Source organism: Schistocerca gregaria, chromosome 11, assembly GCF_023897955.1.
Source record: "Schistocerca gregaria isolate iqSchGreg1 chromosome 11, iqSchGreg1.2, whole genome shotgun sequence".
In the NCBI taxonomy this organism is placed as follows: Eukaryota; Metazoa; Arthropoda; class Insecta; order Orthoptera; family Acrididae; genus Schistocerca; species Schistocerca gregaria.
In genome coordinates, this window is record NC_064930.1 from 131,222,363 (window position 1) to 131,248,995 (window position 26,633).

Below are 26,633 nucleotides of genomic sequence, written 5' to 3' on the forward strand. Positions count from 1 at the left end.
TTCCAAGGCACCAAAGCCAGCTAAAAAGTCAATAATCGATACCTAAAACATGAATAGTACTACTTCTTACTGGCTATTATATCAACTTAGAAGCTTCATCTGCGTTCTATTATGCTGCTTTTAGTGTCTCCGCATACCGCAGCACGCGACATAGCTACGAAATCGATTAGTACAACCGTTTCAGAGAGAAGAGCGGCCAATGTGACGATCTGGCTTTAAGTCGATTCGATAACAAATGACGAAAACTGACGTGTTTCTCAGGTTTTTACTACATATGAACACTTTTCACATTCTCCCGTGCAAATAAGCTGCTAGTCCTCCTTTCATGCAGAATGTTAAGGTCCTAGCTCATGTCGAGGGCACCAAAGCCAGCTATAAAGTCTTAAACCATACCTAAAACTTGAATTATACTACTTCTTCCTGGCTATTACATCAACTTAGAAGCATCATCTGTGTTCTACTATGGTGCTTTTAGTGTTTCAGAATACCGCAGCACGCGACATAGCTTTGCAGACGATAAGTACAACCGTTTCAGAGAGAATAGCGGCCAATGTGACGATGTGGCTTTAAGTCGATTCGATAACAAATGACGAAAACGGACGGATTTCTAGGTTTTTACTACATATGAACACTTTTCATATTCTCCCGTGCAACTCCGCTGCTAATCCTTCTTTCATGCACAATCTTAAGGTCCTAGCTCATGTCCAACGCACCAAAGCCAGATAAAAAGTCAATAATCGATACCTAAAACTTGAATTGTACTATATCTTACTGGCTATTACATCAACTTAGAAGCTTCATCTGTGTTCTACTATGGTGCTTTTACTTACTCCGCATATCGCAGAGCGCGACATAGCTTTGCAGACGAGAAGTACAAAAGTTTCAGACAGAAGAGCGGCCAATGTGACGATCTGGCCTTAAGTCGATTCGATAACAAATGACGAAAACGGACGGATGTCTCAGGTTTTTACTACATATGAACACTTTTCACATTCTCCCGTGCAACTCGGCTTCTAGTCCTCCTTTATTGCAGAATTTTAAGGTCCTAGCTCATGTCCAAGGTACCAAAGCCAGCTAAAAAGTCAATAATCGATACCTAAAACTTGAATTGTAGTATTTCTCACTGGCTATCACATCAACTTAGAACCTTCATCTGTGTTCTACTACGGTGCTTTTAGTGTCTCCGCATACCGCAGCACGCGACATAGCTTTGCAGACGATAAGTACAACCGTTTCAGAGAGAAGAGGAGCCAATGTGACGATCTGGCTTTAAGTCGATTCGATAACAAGTGACGAAAACGGACGGATTTCTCAGGTTTATACTACATATGAACACTTTTTACATTCTCCCGTGCAACTCGGCTGCTAGTCCTCCTTTCATGCAGAATCGTAAGGTCCTAGCTCATGTCCAAGGCACCAAAGCCAGCAAAAAAGTCAATAATCGATACCTAAATCTTGAATTGTACTACTTCTTACTGGCTATTACATCAACTTTGAAGCTTCATCTGTATTCTACTATGGAGCTTTTAGTGTCTCCGCATACCGCAGCACGCGACATAGCTTTGCAGACGATAAGTACAACCGTTTCAGAGAGAAGAGCGGCCAATGTGACAATCTGGCTTTAAGTCGATTCGATAACAAATGAAGAAAACGGACGCATTTTTCAGGTTTTTACTACATATGAACACTTTTCACATTCTCCCAAGCAACTCGGCTGCTAGTCCTCCTTCCGTGCGGAATCATAAGGTCCTAGCTCATGTCCAAGGCACAAAAGCCAGCTAAAAGGTCAATAATCGATACCTAAAAGTTGAATTGTACTACTTCTTACTAGCTATTACATCAACTTAGAAGCTTAATCTGTGTTCTACTATGGTGCTTTTAGTGTCTCCGCATACCGCAGCACGCGACATAGCTTTGCAGACGATAAGTACAACCGTTTCAGAGAGAAGAGGGGCACATGTGACGATCTGGCTTTAAGTCGATTCGATAACTAATGACGAAAACGGACGGATTTCTCAGGTTTTACTACATATGAACACTTTTTACATCCTCCCGTGCAACGCGGCTGCTAGTCCTAATTTCATGCAGAATCTTTAGGTCCTAGCTCATGTCCAAGGCACCAAAGCCAGCTAAAAAGTCAATAATCGATACCTAAAACTTAAATTGTACTACTTCTCACTGGCTATCACATCAACTTAGAAGCTTCATCTGTGTTCTACTATGGTGCTTTTAGTGTCTCCGCATACTGCAGCACGCGACATAGCTTTGCAGACGATAAGTACAACCGTTTCAGAGAGAAGAGGGGCCCATGTGACGATCTGGCTTTAAGTCGATTCGATAACTAATGACGAAAACGGACGGATTTCTCAGGTTTTACTACATATGAACACTTTTTACATCCTCCCGTGCAACGCGGCTGCTAGTCCTAATTTCATGCAGAATCTTTAGGTCCTAGCTCATGTCCAAGGCACCAAAGCCAGCTAAAAAGTCAATAATCGATACCTAAAACTTGAATTGTACTACTTCTCACTGGCTATCACATCAACTTAGAAGCTTCATCTGTGTTCTACTATGGTGCTTTTAGTGTCTCCGCATACTGCAGCACGCGACATAGCTTTGCAGACGAGAAGTACAAAAGTTTCAGACAGAAGAGGGGCAAGTGTGACGATCTGGCTTTAAGTCGATTCGATAACAAATGACGAAAACGGACGGATTTCTCAGGTTTTTACTACATATGAACACTTTTTACATTCTCCCGTGCAATTCGGCTGCTAGTCCTCCTTTAATGCAGAATCTTAAGGTCCTAGCTCATGTCCAAGGCACCATAGCCAGCAAAAAAGTCAATAATCGATACCTAAAACTTGAATTGTACTACTTCTCACTGGCTATCACATCAACTTAGAACCTTCATCTGTGTTCTACTATGGTGCTTTTAGTGTCTCCGCATACCGCAGCACGCGACATAGCTTTGCAGACGATAAGTACAACCGTTTCAGAGAGAAGAGGGGCCAATGTGACGATCTGGCTTTAAGTCGATTCGATAACAAGTGACGAAACCGGACGGATTTCTCAGGTTTATACTACATATGAACACTTTTTACATTCTCCCGTGCAACTCGGCTGCTAGTCCTCCTTTCATGCAGAATCGTAAGGTCCTAGCTCATGTCCAAGGCACCAAAGACAGCACAAAAGTCAATAATCGATACCTAAATCTTGAATTGTACTACTTCTTACTGGCTATTACATCAACTTTAAGCTTCATCTGTATTCTACTATATTGCTTTTAGTGTCTCCGCATACCGCAGCACGCGACATAGCTTTGCAGACGATAAGTACAACCGTTTCAGATAGAAGAGCGGCCCATGTGACAATCTGGCTTTAAGTCGATTCGATAACACATGACGAAAACGGATGCATTTTTCAGGTTTTTACTACATATGAACACTTTTCACATTCTCCCAAGCAACTCGGCTGCTAGTCCTCCTTCCGTGCGGAATCATAAGGTCCTAGCTCATGTCCAAGGCACAAAAGCCAGCTAAAAGGTCAATAATCGATACCTAAAACTTGAATTGTACTACCTCTTACTTGCTATTACATCAACTTAGAAGCTTAATCTGTGTTCTGCTATGGTGCTTTTAGTGTCTCCGCATACCGCAGCACGCGACATAGCTTTGCAGACGATAAGTACAACCGTTTCAGAGAGAAGAGGGGCCCATGTGACGATCTGGCTTTAAGTCGATTCGATAACAAATGATGAAAACGGACGGATTTCTTAGGTTTTTACTACATATGAACACTTTTTACATCCTCCCGTGCAACGCGGCTGCTAGTCCTCCTTTCATGCAGAATCTTTAGGTCCTAGCTCATGTCCAAGGCACCAAAGCCAGCTAAAAAGACAATAATCGATACCTAAAACTTGAATTGTACTACGTCTCACTGGCTATCACATCAACTTAGAAGCTTCATCTGTGTTCTACTATGGTGCTTTTAGTGTCTCCGCATGCTGCAGCACGCGACATAGCTTTGCAGACGATAAGTACAACCGTTTCAGAGAGAAGAGGGGCCCATGTGACGATCTGGCTTTAAGTCGATTCGATAACAAATGACGAAAACGGACGGATTTCTCAGGTTTTTACTACATATGAACACTTTTCACATTCTCCCATGTAACTCGGCTGCTAGTCCTCCTTTCATGCAGAACCATAAGGTCCTAGCTCATGTCCAAGGCACAAAAGCCAGCTAAAAAGTCAATAATCGATACCTAAAACTTTAATTGTACTACTTCTCACTGGCTATCACATCAACTTAGAAGCTTCATCTGCGTTCTACTATGGTGCTTTTAGTGTCTCCGCATACTGCAGCACGCGACATAGCTTTGCAGACGATAAGTACAACCGTTTCAGAGAGAAAAACGGGCAATGTGACGATCTGGCTTCAAGTTGATTCGATAACAAATGACTAAAACGGACGGATTTCTCAGGTTTTTACTACATATGAACACTTTCCACATTCTCCAATGCAACTCGGCTGCTAGTCCTCCTTTCATGCAGAATCATAAGGACATAGCTCATGTGCAAGGCACCAAAGCCAGCTAAAAAGTCAATAATCGATACCTAAAACTTGAATTGTACTACTCCTTACTGGCTATTACATCAACTTAGAAGCTTCATCTGTGTTCTACTATGGTGCTTTTAGTGTCTCCGCATACCGCAGCACGCGACTTAGCTTTGCAGATGATAAGTACAACCGTTTCAGAGAGAAGAGAGGCCAATGTGACGATCTGGCTTTAAGGCGATTCGATAACAAATGACGAAAATGGACGGATTTCTCAGGTTTTTACTACATATGAACACATGTCACATAGTCCCTTGCAACGCGGCTGCTAGTCCTCCTTTCATGCAGGATCTTAAGGTCCTAGCTCATGTCCAAGGCACCATAGCCAGCAAAAAAGACAATAATCGATACCTAAATCTTGAAATGTACTGCTTCTTACTGGCTATTACATCAACTTTGAAGCTTCATCTGTGTTCTACTATGGTGCTTTTAGTATCTCCGCATACCGCAGTACGCGACATAGCTTTGCAGACGATAAGTACAACCGTTTCAGGGAGAAGAGGGGCCAATGTGACGAACTGGCTTTAAGTCGATTCGATAACAAATGACGAACATGGAAGGATTTATCAGGCTTTTACTACATATGAACACTTTTCACATACTCCCGTGCAACGCGGCTGCTAGTCCTCCTTTCATGCAGAATCTTAAGGTCCGAGCTCATGTCCAAGGCACCTAAGCCAGCTAAAAAAGTCAATAATCGATACCTAAAACTTGAATTGTAGTATTTCTCACTGGCTATCACATCAACTTAGAACCTTCATCTGTGTTCTACTACGGTGCTTTTAGTGTCTCCGCATACCGCAGCACGCGACATAGCTTTGCAGACGATAAGTACAACCGTTTCAGAGAGAAGAGGAGCCAATGTGACGATCTGGCTTTAAGTCGATTCGATAACAAGTGACGAAAACGGACGGATTTCTCAGGTTTATACTACATATGAACACTTTTTACATTCTCCCGTGCAACTCGGCTGCTAGTCCTCCTTTCATGCAGAATCGTAAGGTCCTAGCTCATGTCCAAGGCACCAAAGCCAGCAAAAAAGTCAATAATCGATACCTAAATCTTGAATTGTACTACTTCTTACTGGCTATTACATCAACTTTGAAGCTTCATCTGTATTCTACTATGGTGCTTTTAGTGTCTCCGCATACCGCAGCACGCGACATAGCTTTGCAGACGATAAGTACAACCGTTTCAGAGAGAAGAGCGGCCAATGTGACAATCTGGCTTTAAGTCGATTCGATAACAAATGAAGAAAACGGACGCATTTTTCAGGTTTTTACTACATATGAACACTTTTCACATTCTCCCAAGCAACTCGGCTGCTAGTCCTCCTTCCGTGCGGAATCATAAGGTCCTAGCTCATGTCCAAGGCATAAAAGCCAGCTTAAAGGTCAATAATCGATACCTAAAAGTTGAATTGTACTACTTCTTACTGGCTATTACATCAACTTAGAAGCTTAATCTGTGTTCTACTATGGTGCTTTTAGTGTCTCCGCATACCGCAGCACGCGACATAGCTTTGCAGACGATAAGTACAACCGTTTCAGAGAGAAGAGGGGCCCATGTGACGATCAGGCTTTAAGTCGATTCGATAACAAATGACGAAAACGGACGGATTTCTCAGGTTTTTACTACATATGAACACTTTTTACATTCTCCCGTGCAACTCGTCTGCTAGTCCTCCTTTCATGCAGAATCTTAAGGTCCTAGCTCTTGTCCAAGGCACCAAAGCCAGCTAAAAAGTCAATAATCGATACCTAAAACTTGAATTGTACTACTTCTCACTGGCTATCACATCAACTTAGAACCTTCATCTGTGTTCTACTATGGTGCTTTTAGTGTCTCCGCATACTGCAGCACGCGACATAGCTTTGCAGACGATAAGTACAACCGTTTCAGAGAGAAGAGGGGCCCATGTGACGATCTGGCTTTAAGTCGATTCGATAACAAATGACGAAAACGGACGGATTTCTCAGGTTTTTACTACATATGAACACTTTTTACATTCTCCCGTGCAACTCGTCTGCTAGTCCTCCTTTCATGCAGAATCTTAAGGTCCTAGCTCATGTCCAAGGCACCATAGCCAGCAAAAAAGTCAATAATCGATACCTAAAACTTGAATTGTACTACTTCTCACTGGCTATCACATCAACTTAGAACCTTCATCTGTGTTCTACTATCTTGCTTTTAGTGTCTCCGCATACCGCAGCACGCGACATAGCTTTGCAAACGATAGGTACAACCGTTTCAGAGAGAAGAGGGGCCAATGTGACGATCTGGCTTTAAGTCGATTCGATAACAAGTGACGTAAACGGACGGATTTCTCAGGTTTATACTACATATGAACACTTTTTACATTCTCCCGTGCAACTCGGCTGCTAGTCCTCCTTTCATGCAGAATCGTAAGGTCCTAGCTCATGTCCAAGGCACCAAAGACAGCACAAAAGTCAATAATCGATACCTAAATCTTGAATTGTACTACTTCTTACTGGCTAATACATCAACTTTGAAGCTTCATCTGTATTCTACTATATTGCTTTTAGTGTCTCCGCATACCGCAGCAGGCGACATAGCTTTGCAGACGATAAGTACAACCGTTTCAGATAGAAGAGCGGCCAAAGTGACAATCTGGCTTTAAGTCGATTCGATAACACATGACGAAAACGGACGCATTTTTCAGGTTTTTACTACATATGAACACTTTTCACATTCTCCCAAGCAACTCGGCTGCTAGTCCTCCTTCCGTGCGGAATCATAAGGTCCTAGCTCATGTCCAAGGCACAAAAGCCAGCTAAAAGGTCAATAATCGATACCTAAAACTTGAATTGTACTACTTCTTAGTTGCTATTACATCAACTTAGAAGCTTAATCTGTGTTCTGCTATGGTGCTTTTAGTGTCTCCGCATACCGCAGCACGCGACATAGCTTTGCAGACGATAAGTACAACCGTTTCAGAGAGAAGAGGGGCCCATGTGACGATCTGGCTTTAAGTCGATTCGATAACAAATGATGAAAACGGACGGATTTCTTAGGTTTTTACTACATATGAACACTTTTTACATCCTCCCGTGCAACGCGGCTGCTAGTCCTCCTTTCATGCAGAATCTTTAGGTCCTAGCTCATGTCCAAGGCACCAAAGCCAGCTAAAAAGTCAATAATCGATACCTAAAACTTTAATTGTACTACTTCTCACTGGCTATCACATCAACTTAGAAGCTTCATCTGCGTTCTACTATGGTGCTTTTAGTGTCTCCGCATACTGCAGCACGCGACATAGCTTTGCAGACGATAAGTACAACCGTTTCAGAGAGAAAAACGGGCAATGTGACGATCTGGCTTCAAGTTGATTCGATAACAAATGACTAAAACGGACGGATTTCTCAGGTTTTTACTACATATGAACACTTTCCACATTCTCCAATGCAACTCGGCTGCTAGTCCTCCTTTCATGCAGAATCATAAGGACATAGCTCATGTGCAAGGCACCAAAGCCAGCTAAAAAGTCAATAATCGATACCTAAAACTTGAATTGTACTACTCCTTACTGGCTATTACATCAACTTAGAAGCTTCATCTGTGTTCTACTATGGTGCTTTTAGTGTCTCCGCATACCGCAGCACGCGACTTAGCTTTGCAGATGATAAGTACAACCGTTTCAGAGAGAAGAGAGGCCAATGTGACGATCTGGCTTTAAGGCGATTCGATAACAAATGACGAAAATGGACGGATTTCTCAGGTTTTTACTACATATGAACACATGTCACATAGTCCCGTGCAACGCGGCTGCTAGTCCTCCTTTCATGCAGGATCTTAAGGTCCTAGCTCATGTCCAAGGCACCATAGCCAGCAAAAAAGACAATAATCGATACCTAAATCTTGAAATGTACTGCTTCTTACTGGCTATTACATCAACTTTGAAGCTTCATCTGTGTTCTACTATGGTGCTTTTAGTATCTCCGCATACCGCAGTACGCGACATAGCTTTGCAGACGATAAGTACAACCGTTTCAGGGAGAAGAGGGGCCAATGTGACGAACTGGCTTTAAGTCGATTCGATAACAAATGACGAACATGGAAGGATTTATCAGGCTTTTACTACATATGAACACTTTTCACATACTCCCGTGCAACGCGGCTGCTAGTCCTCCTTTCATGCAGAATCTTAAGGTCCTAGCTCATGTCCAAGGCACCTAAGCCAGCTAAAAAAGTCAATAATCGATACCTAAAACTTGAATTGTAGTATTTCTCACTGGCTATCACATCAACTTAGAACCTTCATCTGTGTTCTACTACGGTGCTTTTAGTGTCTCCGCATACCGCAGCACGCGACATAGCTTTGCAGACGATAAGTACAACCGTTTCAGAGAGAAGAGGAGCCAATGTGACGATCTGGCTTTAAGTCGATTCGATAACAAGTGACGAAAACGGACGGATTTCTCAGGTTTATACTACATATGAACACTTTTTACATTCTCCCGTGCAACTCGGCTGCTAATCCTCCTTTCATGCAGAATCGTAAGGTCCTAGCTCATGTCCAAGGCACCAAAGCCAGCAAAAAAGTCAATAATCGATACCTAAATCTTGAATTGTACTACTTCTTACTGGCTATTACATCAACTTTGAAGCTTCATCTGTATTCTACTATGGTGCTTTTAGTGTCTCCGCATACCGCAGCACGCGACATAGCTTTGCAGACGATAAGTACAACCGTTTCAGAGAGAAGAGCGGCCAATGTGACAATCTGGCTTTAAGTCGATTCGATAACAAATGAAGAAAACGGACGCATTTTTCAGGTTTTTACTACATATGAACACTTTTCACATTCTCCCAAGCAACTCGGCTGCTAGTCCTCCTTCCGTGCGGAATCATAAGGTCCTAGCTCATGTCCAAGGCATAAAAGCCAGCTAAAAGGTCAATAATCGATACCTAAAAGTTGAATTGTACTACTTCTTACTGGCTATTACATCAACTTAGAAGCTTAATCTGTGTTCTACTATGGTGCTTTTAGTGTCTCCGCATACCGCAGCACGCGACATAGCTTTGCAGACGATAAGTACAACCGTTTCAGAGAGAAGAGGGGCCCATGTGACGATCAGGCTTTAAGTCGATTCGATAACAAATGACGAAAACGGACGGATTTCTCAGGTTTTTACTACATATGAACACTTTTTACATTCTCCCGTGCAACTCGTCTGCTAGTCCTCCTTTCATGCAGAATCTTAAGGTCCTAGCTCTTGTCCAAGGCACCAAAGCCAACTAAAAAGTCAATAATCGATACCTAAAACTTGAATTGTACTACTTCTCACTGGCTATCACATCAACTTAGAACCTTCATCTGTGTTCTACTATGGTGCTTTTAGTGTCTCCGCATACTGCAGCACGCGACATAGCTTTGCAGACGATAAGTACAACCGTTTCAGAGAGAAGAGGGGCCCATGTGACGATCTGGCTTTAAGTCGATTCGATAACAAATGACGAAAACGGACGGATTTCTCAGGTTTTTACTACATATGAACACTTTTTACATTCTCCCGTGCAACTCGTCTGCTAGTCCTCCTTTCATGCAGAATCATAAGGTCCTAGCTCATGTCCAAGGCACCATAGCCAGCAAAAAAGTCAATAATCGATACCTAAAACTTGAATTGTACTACTTCTCACTGGCTATCACATCAACTTAGAACCTTCATCTGTGTTCTACTATCTTGCTTTTAGTGTCTCCGCATACCGCAGCACGCGACATAGCTTTGCAAACGATAGGTACAACCGTTTCAGAGAGAAGAGGGGCCAATGTGACGATCTGGCTTTAAGTCGATTCGATAACAAGTGACGTAAACGGACGGATTTCTCAGGTTTATACTACATATGAACACTTTTTACATTCTCCCGTGCAACTCGGCTGCTAGTCCTCCTTTCATGCAGAATCTTAAGGTCCTAGGTCATGTCCAAGGAACCAAAGCCAGAAAAAAAGTCAATAATCGATACCTAAATCTTGAATTGTACTACTTCTTACAGGCTATTACATCAACTTTGAAGCTTCATCTGTGTTCTACTATGGTGCTTTTAGTGTCTCCGCATACCGCAGCACGCGTCATAGCTTTGCAGACGATAAGTACAACCGTTTCAGAGAGAAGAGCGGCCAATGTGACGATCTGGCTTTAAGTCGATTCGATAACAAATGACGAAAACGGACGGATTTCTCAGGTTTTTACTACATATGAACACTTTTCACATTCTCCCATGTAACTCGGCTGCTAGTCCTCCTTTCATGCAGAATCATAAGGTCCTAGCTCATGTCCAAGGCACAAAAGCCAGCTAAAAAGTCAATAATCGATACCTAAAACTTTAATTGTACTACTTCTCACTGGCTATCACATCAACTTAGAAGCTTCATCTGCGTTCTACTATGGTGCTTTTAGTGTCTCCGCATACTGCAGCACGCGACATAGCTTTGCAGACGATAAGTACAACCGTTTCAGAGAGAAAAGCGGGCAATGTGACGATCTGGCTTCAAGTTGATTCGATAACAAATGACTAAAACGGACGGATTTCTCAGGTTTTTACTACATATGAACACTTGTCACATAGTCCCGTGCAACGCGGCTGCTAGTCCTCCTTTCATGCAGGATCTTAAGGTCTTAGCTCATGTCCAAGGCACCAAAGCCAGCAAAAAAGACAATAATCGATACCTAAATCTTGAAATGTACTGCTTCTTACTGGCTGTTACATCAACTTTGAAGCTTCATCTGTGCTCTACTATGGTGCTTTTAGTGTCTCCGCATACCGCAGCACGCGACATAGCTTTGCAGACGATAAGTACAACCGTTTCAGAGAGAAGAGCGGCCAATGTGACGCACTGCTTTAAGTCGATTCCATAATAAATTACGAAAACGGACGGATTTCTCAGGTTTTTACTACATATGAACACTTTTCGCATCCTCGCGTGAAACTCGACTGCTAGTCCTCCTTTCATGCAGAATCTTAAGGTCCTAGCTCATGTCCAAGGCGCCAAAGCCAGCTAAAAAGTCAATATTCGATACCTAAAACTTGAATTGTACTACTCCTTACTGGCTATTACATCAACTTAGAAGCTTCATATGTGTTTTACTATGGTGCTTTTAGTGTCTCCGCATACCGCAGCACGCGACTTAGCTTTGCAGATGATAAGTACAACCGTTTCAGAGAGAAGAGGGGCCAATGTGACGAACTGGCCTCAAGTCGATTAGATAACAAATGACGAAAATGGACGGATTTCACAGGTTTTTACTACATATGAACACTTTTCACATACTCCCGTGCAACGCGGCTGATAGTCCTCCTTTCATGCAGAATCTTAAGGTCCTAGCTCATGTCCAAGGCACCAAAGCCAGCTAAAAAGTCAATAATCGATAACTAAAACTTGAATTGTACTACTTCTTACTGGCTATTACATCAACTTAGAAGCTTCATCTGTGTTCTACTATGGTGATTTTAGTGTTTCGCATACCGCAGCACGCGACATAGCTTTGCAGACGTTAAGCACAACCGTTTCAGAGAGAAGAGCGGCCAATGTGACGATCTGGCTTTAAGTCGATTCGATAACAAATGACGAAAACGGACGGATTTCTCAGGTATTAACTACATATGAACACATTTCACATTTTCCCGTGCAACTCGGTTGCTAATCCTCCTTTCATGCAGAATCTTAAGTTCCTAGCTCATGTCCAAGGCACCAAAGCCAGCTAAGAAGTCAATAATCGATACTTATAACATGAATTGTACTACTTCTTACTGGCTATTACATCAGCTTAGAAGCTTCATCTGTGTTCTACTATGGTGCTTTTAGTGTCTCCGCATACCGCAGCACGCGACATAGCTTTGCAGACGATAAGTACAACCGTTTCAGAGAGAAGAGCGGCCAATGTGACGATCTGGCTTTAAGTCGATTCGATAACAAATGGCGGAAACGGACGGATTTCTCAGGTTTTTACTACATATGAACACTTATCACATTCTCACGTGCAACGCGGCTGCTAGACCTCCTATCATGCAAAATCTTTAGTTCCTAGCTCATGCCCAAGGCACCAAAGAAGGGTAAAAAGTCAATAATCGATACCTAAAACTTGAATTGTACTACTTCTTACTGGCTATTACATCATCTTAGAAGCTTCATCTGTGTTCTACTATGGTGCTTTTAGTGTCTCCGCATACCGCAGCACGCGACATAGCTTTGCAGTCGATAAGTACAACCGTTTCAGAGAGAAGAGCGGCTAAGGTGGCGATCTGGCTTTAAGTCGATTCGATAACAATGACGATAACGAACGGATTTCTAAGGTTTTTACTACATATGAACACTTTTCACACTCTCCCGTGCAACTCGGCTGCTAGTCCTCCTTTCATGCAGAATCTTAAGGTCCTAGCTCATGTTCAAGGCACCAAAGCCAGCTAAAAAGTCAATAATCGATACCTAAAACTTGAATTGTACAACTTCTTACTGGCTATTACATCAAATTAGAGGCTTCATCTATGTTCTACTATGGTGCTTTTAGTGTCTCCGCATTCCGCAGCACGCGACATAGCTTTGCAGACGATAAGTAGAACCGTTTCAGAGAGTAGAGCGGCCAATGTAACGATCTGGCTTTAAGTCGATTCGATAACAAATGACGAAAACGGAAGGATATCTCAGGTTTTTACTACATATGAACACTTTTGACATTCTCACGTGCAACGCGGCTGCTAGACCTCCTATCATGCAAAATCTTAAGTTCCTAGCTCATGCCCAAGGCACCAAAGAAGGGTATAAAGTCAACAATCGATACTTAAAACTTGAATTGTACTACTTCTTACTGGCTATTACATCAACTTAGAAGCTTCATCTGTGTTCTACTATGGTGCTTTTAGTGTCTCCGCATGCCGCAGCACTCGACATAGCTTTGCAGACGATAAGTACAATCGTTTCAGAGAGAAGAGCGGCCAATGTTACGATCTGGCTTTAAGTCGATTCGATAACAAATGTCGAACACGGACCGATTTCTCTGGTTTTTACTACATATGAACACTTTTCATATTCTCCCGTGCAACTCGGCTGCTAGTCCTCCTTTCATGCAGAATCTTAAGGTCCTAGCTCATGTCCAAGGCACCAAAGCCAGCTAAAAAGTCAATAATCAATACCTAAAACTTGAATTGTACTACTTCTTACTGACTATTACATCAACTTAGAAGCTTCATCTGTGTTCTACTATGGTGCTTTTAGTGTCTCCGCATACCGCAGCACGCGACATAGCTTTGCAGTCGATAAGTACAACCGTTTGAGAGAGAAGAGCGGCGAATGTGACGATCTGGCTTTAAGTCGATTCGATAACAAATGTCGAACACGGACGGATTTCTCTGGTTTTTACTACATATGAACACTTTTCATATTCTCCCGTACAACTCGGCTGCTAGACCTCCGTTCATGCAGAATCTTAAGGTCCTAACTCATGTCCAAGGCACCAAAGTCAGCTAAAAAGTCAATAATCGATACTTAAAACTTGAATTGTACTACTTCTTACAGACTATTACATCATCTTAGAAGCTTCATCTGTGTTCTACTATGGTGCTTTTAGTGTCTCGGCATACCGCAGCACGCGACATAGCTTTGCAGTCGATAAGTACAACCGTTTCAGAGAGAAGAGCGGCTAATGTGACGATCTGGCTTTAAGTCGATTCGATAACAAATGACGATAACGGACGGATTTCTCAGGTTTTTACTACATATGAACACTTTTTACATTCTCCCGTGCAACTCGGCTGCTAGTCCTCCTTTCATGAAGAATGTTAAGGTCCTAGCTCATGTCCAAGGGACCAAAGCCAGCTAAAAAGTCAATAATCGATACCTTAAACTTGAATTGTACTACTTCTTACTGGGTATTACATCAACTTAGAAGCTTCATCTGTGTTCTACTATGGTGCTTTTAGTGTCTCCGCATACCGCAGCACGACACGTAGCTTTGCAGACGATAAGTACCACCGTTTCAAAGAGAAGAGCGGCCAATGTGACGATCTGGCTTTAAGTCGATTCGACAACAAATGACGAAAACGGACGGATATCTCAGGCTTTTACTACATATGAACACTTTTCACATTCTCACGTGCAACGCGGCTGCTAGACCTCCTATCATGCAAAATCTTAAGTTCCTAGCTCATGCGCAAGGCACCAAAGAAGGGTAAAAAGTCAACAATCGATACTTAAAACTTGAATTGTACTACTTCTTACTGGCTATTACATCAACTTAGAAGCTTCACCTGTGTTCTACTATGGTGCTTTTAGTGTCTCCGCATGCCGCAGCACTCGACATAGCTTTGCAGACGATAAGTACAACCGTTTCAGAGAGAAGAGCGGCCAATGTTACGATCTGGCTTTAAGTCGATTCGATAACTAATGTCGAACACGGACGGATTTCTCTGGTTTTTACTACATATGAACACTTTTCATATTCTCCCGTGCAACTCGGCTGCCAGTCCTCCTTTCATGCAGAATCTTAAGGTCCTAGCTCATGTCCAAGGCACCAAAGCCAGCTAAAAAGTCAATAATCAATACCTAAAACTTGAATTGTACTACTTCATACTGACTATTAATTCAACTTAGAAGCTTCATCTGTGTTCTACTATGGTGCTTTTAGTGTCTCCGCATACCGCAGCACGCGACATAGCTTTGCAGTCGATAAGTACAACCATTTCAGAGAGAAGAGCGGCCAATGTGACGATCTGGCTTTAAGTCGATTCGATATGAAATGTTGAACACGGAGAGATTTCTCTGGTTTTTACTACATATGAACACTTTTCACATTCTCCCGTGCAACTCGGCTGCTAGTCCTCCTTTCATGCAGAATCATAAGGTCCTAGCTCATGTCCAAGGTACCAAAGCCAGTTAAAAAGTCAATAATCGATACTTAAAACTTGAATTGTACTACTTCTTACTGACTATTACATCATCTTAGAAGCTTCATCTGTGTTCTACTATGGTGCTTTTAGTGTCTCCGCATACCGCAGCACGCTACATAGCTTAGCAGTCGATAAGTACAACCGTTTCAGAGAGAAGAGCGGCTTATGTGACGATCTGGCTTTAAGTCGATTCGATAACAAATGACGATAACGAACGGATTTCTCAGGTTTTTACTACATATGAACACTTTTTACATTCTCCCCTGCAACTCGGCTGCTAGTCCTCCTTTCATGCAGAATCTTAAGGTCCTAGCTCATGTCCAAGGCACCAAAGCCACCTAAAAAGTCAATAATCGATACCTAAAACTTGAATTGTACTACTTCTTACTGGCTATTACATCGCCTTAGAAGCTTCATCTGTCTTCTACTATGGTGCTTTTAGTGTCTCCGCATACCGCAGCACGCGACATAGCTTTGCAGACGATAAGTACAACCGTTGCAGAGAGAAGAGCGCCAATGTGACGATCTGGCTTTAAGACGATTCGATAACAAATGACGAAAACGGACGGATTTCTCAGGTTTTTACTACACATGAACACTTTTCACATTCTCCCAAGCAACTCGGCTGCTAGTCCTCCGTTCATGCAGAATTTTAAGGTCCTAGCTCATGTCCAAGGCACCAAAGAATGGTAAAAAGTCAATAATCGATACCTAAGACTTGAATTGTACTACATCTTACTGGATATTATTTCAACTTAGAAGCTTCACCTGTGTTCTACTATGGTGCTTTTAGTGTCTCCGCATACCGCAGCACGCGACAAAGCTTTGCAGACGATTAGTACAACCGTTTCAGAGAGAAGAGCGGCCAATGTGACGATCTGGCTTTAAGTCAATTCGATAACAAATGACGAGAACGGAAGGATTTCTCAGGTTTTTACTACATATGAACATTTTCCACATTCTCCCGTGCAACTCCGCTGCTAGTCCTCCTTTCATGCAGAATCTTAAGGTCCTAGCTCATGTTCAAGTCACCAAAGCAAGCTAAAAAGTCAATAATCGATACCTATAACATGAATTGTACTACTTCTTACTGGCTATTACATCAACTTGGAAGCTTCATCTGTGTTCTACTATGGTGCTTTTAGTGTCTCCACATACCGCAGCACGCGACATAGCTTTGCAGACGATAAGTACAACCGTTTCAGAGAGAAGAGCGGCCAATGTGACGATCTGGCTTTAAGTCGATTCGATAACAAATGACGAAAACGGACGTATTTCTCAGGTTTTTACTATATATTAACACTTTTCACATTCTTCCGTGCAACTTGGCTGTTAGTCGTCCTTTCATGCAGAATTTTAAGGTCCTAGCTCATGTCCAAGGCACCAAAGCAAGCTAAGAACTCAATAATCGATACCTATAACTTGAATTGTACTACTTCTTACTGGCTATTACATCAACTTAGAAGCTTCATCTGTGTTCTACTATGGTGCTTTTAGTGTCTCGGCATACCGCAGCACGCGTCATAGCTTTGCAGACGATAAGTACAACCGTTTTAAAGAGTAGAGCGCACAATGTGACGATCTGGCTTTAAGTCGATTCGATAACAAATGAGGAAAACTGACGGATTTCTCTGGTTTTTACTACATATGAACACTTTTCACATTCTCCCGTGCAACTCGGCTGCTAGTCCTCCTTTCATGCAGAATCTTAAGATCCTAGCTCATGTCCAAATCACCAAATCCAGCTAAAAAGTCAATAATCAATACCTAAAACTTGAATTGTACTACGTCTTACTGACTATTACATCAACTTAGAAGCATCATCTGTGTTCAACTATGGTGCTTTTAGTGTCTCCGCATACCGCAGCACGCGACATAGCTTTGCAGACGATAAGTACAACCGTTTCAGAGAGAAGAGCGGCCAATGTGACAATCTGGCTTTAAGTCGATTCGATAACAAATGGCGGAAACAGCCGGATTTCTTAGGTTTTTACTACATATGAACACTTTTCACATTCTCCCGTGCAACTGGGCTGCTAGTCCTCCTTTCATGCTGAATCATAAGGTCCTAGCTCATGTCCAAGGTACCTAAGCCAGCTAAAAAGTCAATAATCGATACCTATAACTTGAATTGTACTACTTCTTACTGGCTATTACATCAACTTAGAAGCTTCATCTGTGTTCTACTATGGTGCTTTTAGTGTCTCGGCATACCGCAGCACGCGTCATAGCTTTGCAGACGATAAGTACAACCGTTTTAAAGAGTAGAGCGCACAATGTGACGATCTGGCTTTAAGTCGATTCGATAACAAATGAGGAAAACTGACGGATTTCTCTGGTTTTTACTACATATGAACACTTTTCACATTCTCCCGTGCAACTCGGCTGCTAGTCCTCCTTTCATGCAGAATCTTAAGATCCTAGCTCATGTCCAAATCACCAAATCCAGCTAAAAAGTCAATAATCAATACCTAAAACTTGAATTGTACTACGTCTTACTGACTATTACATCAACTTAGAAGCATCATCTGTGTTCTACTATGTTGCTTTTAAAGTCTCCGCATACAGCAGCACTCGACATGGCTTTGCAGACAATAAGTACAACCGTTTCAGAGAGAAGAGCGGCCAATGTGACGATCTGGCTTTAAGTCGATTCGATAACAAATGACGGAAACGGACGGATTTCTCAGGTTTTTACTACATATGAACACTTTTCACATTCTCCCGTGCAACTCGGCTGCTATTCTTCCTTTCATGCAGAATCTTAAGGTCCTAGCTCATGTCCAAGGCACCAAGGGCAGCTAAAAAGTCAATAATCGGTACCTAAAACTTGAATTGTACTACTTCTTACTGACTATTACATCATCTTAGAAGCTTCATCTGTGTTTTACTATGGTGGTTTTAGTGTCTCCGCATATACCGCAGCACGCGACATAGCTTTGCAGTCGATAAGTACAATCGTTTCAGAGAGAAGAGCGGCTAAGGTGACGATCTGGCTTTAAGTCGATTCGATAACAAATGACGATAACGAACGGATTTCTCAGGCTTTTACTACATATGAACACTTTTTACATTCTCCCCTGCAACTCGGCTGCTAGTCCTCCTTTCATGCAGAATCATAAGGTCCTAGCTCATGTCCAAGGCACCAAGGGCAGCTAAAAAGTCAATAATCGATACCTAAAACATGAATTGTACTACTTCTTACTGGCTATTACATCAACTTAGAAGCTTCATCTGGGTTCTACTATGATGCTTTTAGTGTCTCCGCATACCGCAGCACGCGACATAGCTTTGCAGACGATAAGTACAACCGTTTCAGAGAGAAGAGCGGCCAATGTGACGATCTGGCTTTAAGTCGATTCGATAACAAGTGACGAAAACGGACGGATTTCTCAGGTTTTTACTACATATGAACACTTTTCACATTCTCCCGTGCAACTCGGCTGCTAGTCCTCGTTTCATGCAGAATCTTAAGGTCTTAGCTCATGTCCAAGTCACCAAAGCCAGCTAAAAAGTCAATAATCGATACCTAACACTTGAATTGTACTACTTCTTACTGGCTATTACATCGCCTTAGAAGCTTCATCTGTCTTCTACTATGGTGCTTTTAGTGTCTCCGCATACCGCAGCACGCGACATAGCTTTGCAGACGATAAGTACAACCGTTTCAGAGAGAAGAGCGCCAATGTGACGATCTGGCTTTAAGTCAATTCGATAACAAATGACGAAAACGGACGGATTTCTCAGGTTTTTACTACATATGAACACTTTTCACATTCTCCCGTACAAATCGGCAGCTAGACCTCCTTTCATGCAGAATCTTAAGGTCCTAACTCATGTCCAAGGCACCAAAGACAGCTAAAAAGTCAATAATCGATACCTAAAACTTGAATTGTACTACATTTTACTGACTATTACATCATCTTAGAAGCTTCATCTGTGTTCTACTATGGTGCTTTTAGTGTCTCCGCATATCGCAGCACGCGACATAGCTTTGCAGTCGATAAGTACAACCGTTTCAGAGAGAAGAGCGGCCAATGTGACGATCTGGCTTTAAGTCGATTCGATAACAAATGACGAAAACGGACGGATTTCTCAGGTTTTTACTACATATGAACACTTTTCACTTTCTCCCTCGCAACTCGGCTGCTAGTCCTCCTTTCATGCAGAATCGTAAGGCCCTAGCTCATGTCCAAGACACCAAAGCCAGCTAAAAAGTCAATAATCGATACCTAAAACTTGAATTGTACTACTTCTTACTGGCTATTACATCAACTTAGAAGCTTCATCTGTGTTCTACTATGGTGCTTTTAGTGTCTCCGCATACCGCAGCATGCGACATAGCTTTGCAGACGATAAGTACAACCGTTTCAGAGAGAAGAGCGGCCAATGTGACGATCTGGCTTTAAGTCAATTCGATAACAAATGACGAAAACGTAAGGATTTCTCAGGTTTTTACTACATATGAACATTTTCCACATTCTCCAGTGCAACTCGGCTGCTAGTCCTCCTTTCATGCAGAATCTTAAGGTCCTAGCTCATGCTCAAGTCACCAAAGCAAGCTAAGAACTCAATAATCGATACCTATAACATGAACTGTACTACTTCTTACTGGCTATTACATCAGCTTAGAAGCTTCATCTGTGTTCTACTATGGTGCTTTTAGTGTCTCCACATACCGCAGCACGCGACATAGCTTTGCAGACGATAAGTACAACCGTTTCAGAGAGAAGACCTGCCAATCTGACGATCTGGCTTTAAGTCGATTCGATAACAAATGGCGGAAACGGACGGATTTCTTAGGTTTTTACTACATATGAACACTTTTCACATTCTCCCATGCAACTGGGCTGCTATTCCTCCTTTCATGCAGAATCATAAGGTCCTAGCTCATGTCCAAGGTACCAAAGCCAGTTAAAAAGTCAATAATCGATACTTAAAACTTGAATTGTACTACTTCTTACTGACTATTACATCATCTTAGAAGCTTCATCTGTGTTCTAATATGGTGCTTTTGGTGTCTCCGCATACCGCAGCACGCTACATAGCTTAGCAGTCGATAAGTACAACCGTTTCAGAGAGAAGAGCGGCTTATGTGACGATCTGGCTTTAAGTCGATTCGATAACAAATGACGATAACGAACGGATTTCTCAGGTTTTTACTACATATGAACACTTTTTACATTCTCCCCTGCAACTCGGCTGCTAGTCCTCCTTTCATGCAGAATCTTAAGGTCCTAGCTCATGTCCAAGGCACCAAAGCCACCTAAAAAGTCAATAATCGATACCTAAAACTTGAAATGTACTACTTCTTACTGGCTATTACATCGCCTTAGAAGCTTCATCTGTCTTCTACTATGGTGCTTTTAGTGTCTCCGCATACCGCAGCACGCGACATAGCTTTGCAGACGATAAGTACAACCGTTTCAGAGAGAAGAGCGGCCAATGTAACGATCTGGCTTTAAGTCGATTCGATAACAAGTGACGAAAACGGACGGATTTCTCAGGTTTTTACTACATATGAACACTTTTCACATTCTCCCGTGCAACTCGGCTGCTAGTCCTCGTTTCATGCAGAATCTTAAGGTCTTAGCTCATGTCCAAGTCACCAAAGCCAGCTAAAAAGTCAATAATCGATACCTAACACTTGAATTGTACTACTTCTTACTGGCTATTACATCGCCTTAGAAGCTTCATCTGTCTTCTACTATGGTGCTTTTAGTGTCTCCGCATACCGCAGCACGCGACATAGCTTTGCAGACGATAAGTACAACCGTTTCAGAGAGAAGAGCGCCAATGTGACGATCTGGCTTTAAGTCAATTCGATAACAAATGACGAAAACGGACGGATTTCTCAGGTTTTTACTACATATGAACACTTTTCACATTCTCCCGTACAAATCGGCTGCTAGACTTCCTTTCATGCAGAATCTTAAGGTCCTAACTCATGTCCAAGGCACCAAAGACAGCTAAAAAGTCAATAATCGATACCTAAAACTTGAATTGTACTACATTTTACTGACTATTACATCATCTTAGAAGCTTCATCTGTGTTCTACTATGGTGCTTTTAGTGTCTCCGCATATCGCAGCACGCGACATAGCTTTGCAGTCGATAAGTACAACCGTTTCAGAGAGAAGAGCGGCCAATGTGACGATCTGGCTTTAAGTCGATTCGATAACAAATGACGAAAACGGACGGATTTCTCAGGTTTTTACTACATATGAACACTTTTCACTTTCTCCCTCGCAACTCGGCTGCTAGTCCTCCTTTCATGCAGAATCGTAAGGCCCTAGCTCATGTCCAAGACACCAAAGCCAGCTAAAAAGTCAATAATCGATACCTAAAACTTGAATTGTACTACTTCTTACTGGCTATTACATCAACTTAGAAGCTTCATCTGTGTTCTACTATGGTGCTTTTAGTGTCTCCGCATACCGCAGCATGCGACATAGCTTTGCAGACGATAAGTACAACCGTTTCAGAGAGAAGAGCGGCCAATGTGACGATCTGGCTTTAAGTCAATTCGATAACAAATGACGAAAACGTAAGGATTTCTCAGGTTTTTACTACATATGAACATTTTCCACATTCTCCAGTGCAACTCGGCTGCTAGTCCTCCTTTCATGCAGAATCTTAAGGTCCTAGCTCATACTCAAGTCACCAAAGCAAGCTAAGAACTCAATAATCGATACCTATAACATGAACTGTACTACTTCTTACTGGCTATTACATCAGCTTAGAAGCTTCATCTGTGTTCTACTATGGGGCTTTTAGTGTCTCCACATACCGCAGCACGCGACATAGCTTTGCAGACGATAAGTACAACCGTTTCAGAGAGAAGACCTGCCAATCTGACGATCTGGCTTTAAGTCGATTCGATAACAAATGGCGGAAACGGACGGATTTCTTAGGTTTTTACTACATATGAACACTTTTCACATTCTCCCATGCAACTGGGCTGCTATTCCTCCTTTCATGCAGAATCATAAGGTCCTAGCTCATGTCCAAGGTACCAAAGCCAGTTAAAAAGTCAATAATCGATACTTAAAAATTGAATTGTACTACTTCTTACTGACTATTACATCATCTTAGAAGCTTTATCTGTGTTCTACTATGGTGCTTTTAGTGTCTCCGCATACCGCAGCACGCTACATAGCTTAGCAGTCGATAAGTACAACCGTTTCAGAGAGAAGAGCGGCTTATGTGACGATCTGGCTTTAAGTCGATTCGATAACAAATGACGATAACGAACGGATTTCTCAGGTTTTTACTACATATGAACACTTTTTACATTCTCCCCTGCAACTCGGCTGCTAGTCCTCCTTTCATGCAGAATCTTAAGGTCCTAGCTCATGTCCAAGGCACCAAAGCCACCTAAAAAGTCAATAATCGATACCTAAAACTTGAATTGTACTACTTCTTACTGGCTATTACATCGCCTTAGAAGCTTCATCTGTCTTCTACTATGGTGCTTTTAGTGTCTCCGCATACCGCAGCACGCGACATAGCTTTGCAGACGATAAGTACAACCGTTGCAGAGAGAAGAGCGCCAATGTGACGATCTGGCTTTAAGACGATTCGATAACAAATGACGAAAACGGACGGATTTCTCAGGTTTTTACTACACATGAACACTTTTCACATTCTCCCAAGCAACTCGGCTGCTAGTCCTCCGTTCATGCAGAATTTTAAGGTCCTAGCTCATGTCCAAGGCACCAAAGAATGGTAAAAAGTCAATAATCGATACCTAAGACTTGAATTGTACTACATCTTACTGGATATTATTTCAACTTAGAAGCTTCATCTGTGTTCTACTATGGTGCTTTTAGTGTCTCCGCATACCGCAGCACGCGACAAAGCTTTGCAGACGATTAGTACAACCGTTTCAGAGAGAAGAGCGGCCAATGTGACGATCTGGCTTTAAGTCAATTCGATAACAAATGACGAGAACGGAAGGATTTCTCAGGTTTTTACTACATATGAACATTTTCCACATTCTCCCGTGCAACTCCGCTGCTAGTCCTCCTTTCATGCAGAATCTTAAGGTCCTAGCTCATGTTCAAGTCACCAAAGCAAGCTAAAAAGTCAATAATCGATACCTATAACATGAATTGTACTACTTCTTACTGGCTATTACATCAACTTGGAAGCTTCATCTGTGTTCTACTATGGTGCTTTTAGTGTCTCCACATACCGCAGCACGCGACATAGCTTTGCAGACGATAAGTACAACCGTTTCAGAGAGAATAGCGGCCAATGTGACGATCTGGCTTTAAGTCGATTCGATAACAAATGACGAAAACGGACGTATTTCTCAGGTTTTTACTATATATTAACACTTTTCACATTCTTCCGTGCAACTTGGCTGTTAGTCGTCCTTTCATGCAGAATTTTAAGGTCCTAGCTCATGTCCAAGGCACCAAAGCAAGCTAAGAACTCAATAATCGATACCTATAACTTGAATTGTACTACTTCTTACTGGCTATTACATCAACTTAGAAGCTTCATCTGTGTTCTACTATGGTGCTTTTAGTGTCTCGGCATACCGCAGCACGCGACATAGCTTTGCAGACGATAAGTACAACCGTTTTAAAGAGTAGAGCGCACAATGTGACGATCTGGCTTTAAGTCGATTCGATAACAAATGAGGAAAACTGACGGATTTCTCTGGTTTTTACTACATATGAACACTTTTCACATTCTCCCGTGCAACTCGGCTGCTAGTCCTCCTTTCATGCAGAATCTTAAGATCCTAGCCCATGTCCAAATCACCAAATCCAGCTAAAAAGTCAATAATCAATACCTAAAACTTGAATTGTACTACGTCTTACTGGATATTATTTCAACTTAGAAGCTTCATCTGTGTTCTACTATGGTGCTTTTAGTGTCTCCGCATACCGCAGCACGCGACAAAGCTTTGCAGACGATTAGTACAACCGTTTCAGAGAGAAGAGCGGCCAATGTGACGATCTGGCTTTAAGTCGATTCGATAACAAATGACGAAAACGGACGGATTTCTCAGGTTTTTACTACATATGAACACTTTTCACTTTCTCCCTCGCAACTCGGCTGCTAGTCCTCCTTTCATGCAGAATCGTAAGGCCCTAGCTCATGCTCAAGTCACGAAAGCAAGCTAAGAACTCAATAATCGATACCTATAACATGAACTGTACTACTTCTTACTGGCTATTACATCAGCTTAGAAGCTTCATCTGTGTTCTACTATGGTGCTTTTAGTGTCTCCACATACCGCAGCACGCGACATAGCTTTGCAGACGATAAGTACAACCGTTTCAGAGAGAAGACCTGCCAATCTGACGATCTGGCTTTAAGTCGATTCGATAACAAATGGCGGAAACGGACGGATTTCTTAGGTTTTTACTACATATGAACACTTTTCACATTCTCCCATGCAACTGGGCTGCTATTCCTCCTTTCATGCAGAATCATAAGGTCCTAGCTCATGTCCAAGGTACCAAAGCCAGTTAAAAAGTCAATAATCGATACTTAAAACTTGAATTGTACTACTTCTTACTGACTATTACATCATCTTAGAAGCTTCATCTGTGTTCTACTATGGTGCTTTTAGTGTCTCGGCATACCGCAGCACGCTACATAGCTTAGCAGTCGATAAGTACAACCGTTTCAGAGAGAAGAGCGGCTTATGTGACGATCTGGCTTTAAGTCGATTCGATAACAAATGACGATAACGAACGGATTTCTCAGGTTTTTACTACATATGAACACTTTTTACATTCTCCCCTGCAACTCGGCTGCTAGTCCTCCTTTCATGCAGAATCTTAAGGTCCTAGCTCATGTCCAAGGCACCAAAGCCACCTAAAAAGTCAATAATCGATACCTAAAACTTGAATTGTACTACTTCTTACTGGCTATTACATCGCCTTAGAAGCTTCATCTGTCTTCTACTATGGTGCTTTTAGTGTCTCCGCATACCGCAGCACGCGACATAGCTTTGCAGACGATAAGTACAACCGTTGCAGAGAGAAGAGCGCCAATGTGACGATCTGGCTTTAAGACGATTCGATAACAAATGACGAAAACGGACGGATTTCTCAGGTTTTTACTACACATGAACACTTTTCACATTCTCCCAAGCAACTCGGCTGCTAGTCCTCCGTTCATGCAGAATTTTAAGGTCCTAGCTCATGTCCAAGGCACCAAAGAATGGTAAAAAGTCAATAATCGATACCTAAGACTTGAATTGTACTACATCTTACTGGATATTATTTCAACTTAGAAGCTTCATCTGTGTTCTACTATGGTGCTTTTAGTGTCTCCGCACACCGCTGTACGCGACATAGCTTTGCAGACGATAAGTACAACCGTTTCAGAGAAAAGAGGGGCCAATGTGACGATCTGGCTTTAAGTCGATTTGATAACAAATGACGAAAACGGACGGATTTCTCAGGTTTTTACTACATATGAACACTTTTCACATTCTCCCAAGCAACTCGGCTGCTAGTCCTCCTTCCGTGCGGAATCATAAGGTCCTAGCTCATGTCCAAGGCATAAAAGCCAGCTAAAAGGTCAATAATCGATACCTAAAAGTTGAATTGTACTACTTCTTACTGGCTATTACATCAACTTAGAAGCTTAATCTGTGTTCTACTATGGTGCTTTTAGTGTCTCCGCATACCGCAGCACGCGACATAGCTTTGCAGACGATAAGTACAACCGTTTCAGAGAGAAGAGGGGCCCATGTGACGATCAGGCTTTAAGTCGATTCGATAACAAATGACGAAAACGGACGGATTTCTCAGGTTTTTACTACATATGAACACTTTTTACATTCTCCCGTGCAACTCGTCTGCTAGTCCTCCTTTCATGCAGAATCTTAAGGTCCTAGCTCTTGTCCAAGGCACCAAAGCCAACTAAAAAGTCAATAATCGATACCTAAAACTTGAATTGTACTACTTCTCACTGGCTATCACATCAACTTAGAACCTTCATCTGTGTTCTACTATGGTGCTTTTAGTGTCTCCGCATACTGCAGCACGCGACATAGCTTTGCAGACGATAAGTACAACCGTTTCAGAGAGAAGAGGGGCCCATGTGACGATCTGGCTTTAAGTCGATTCGATAACAAATGACGA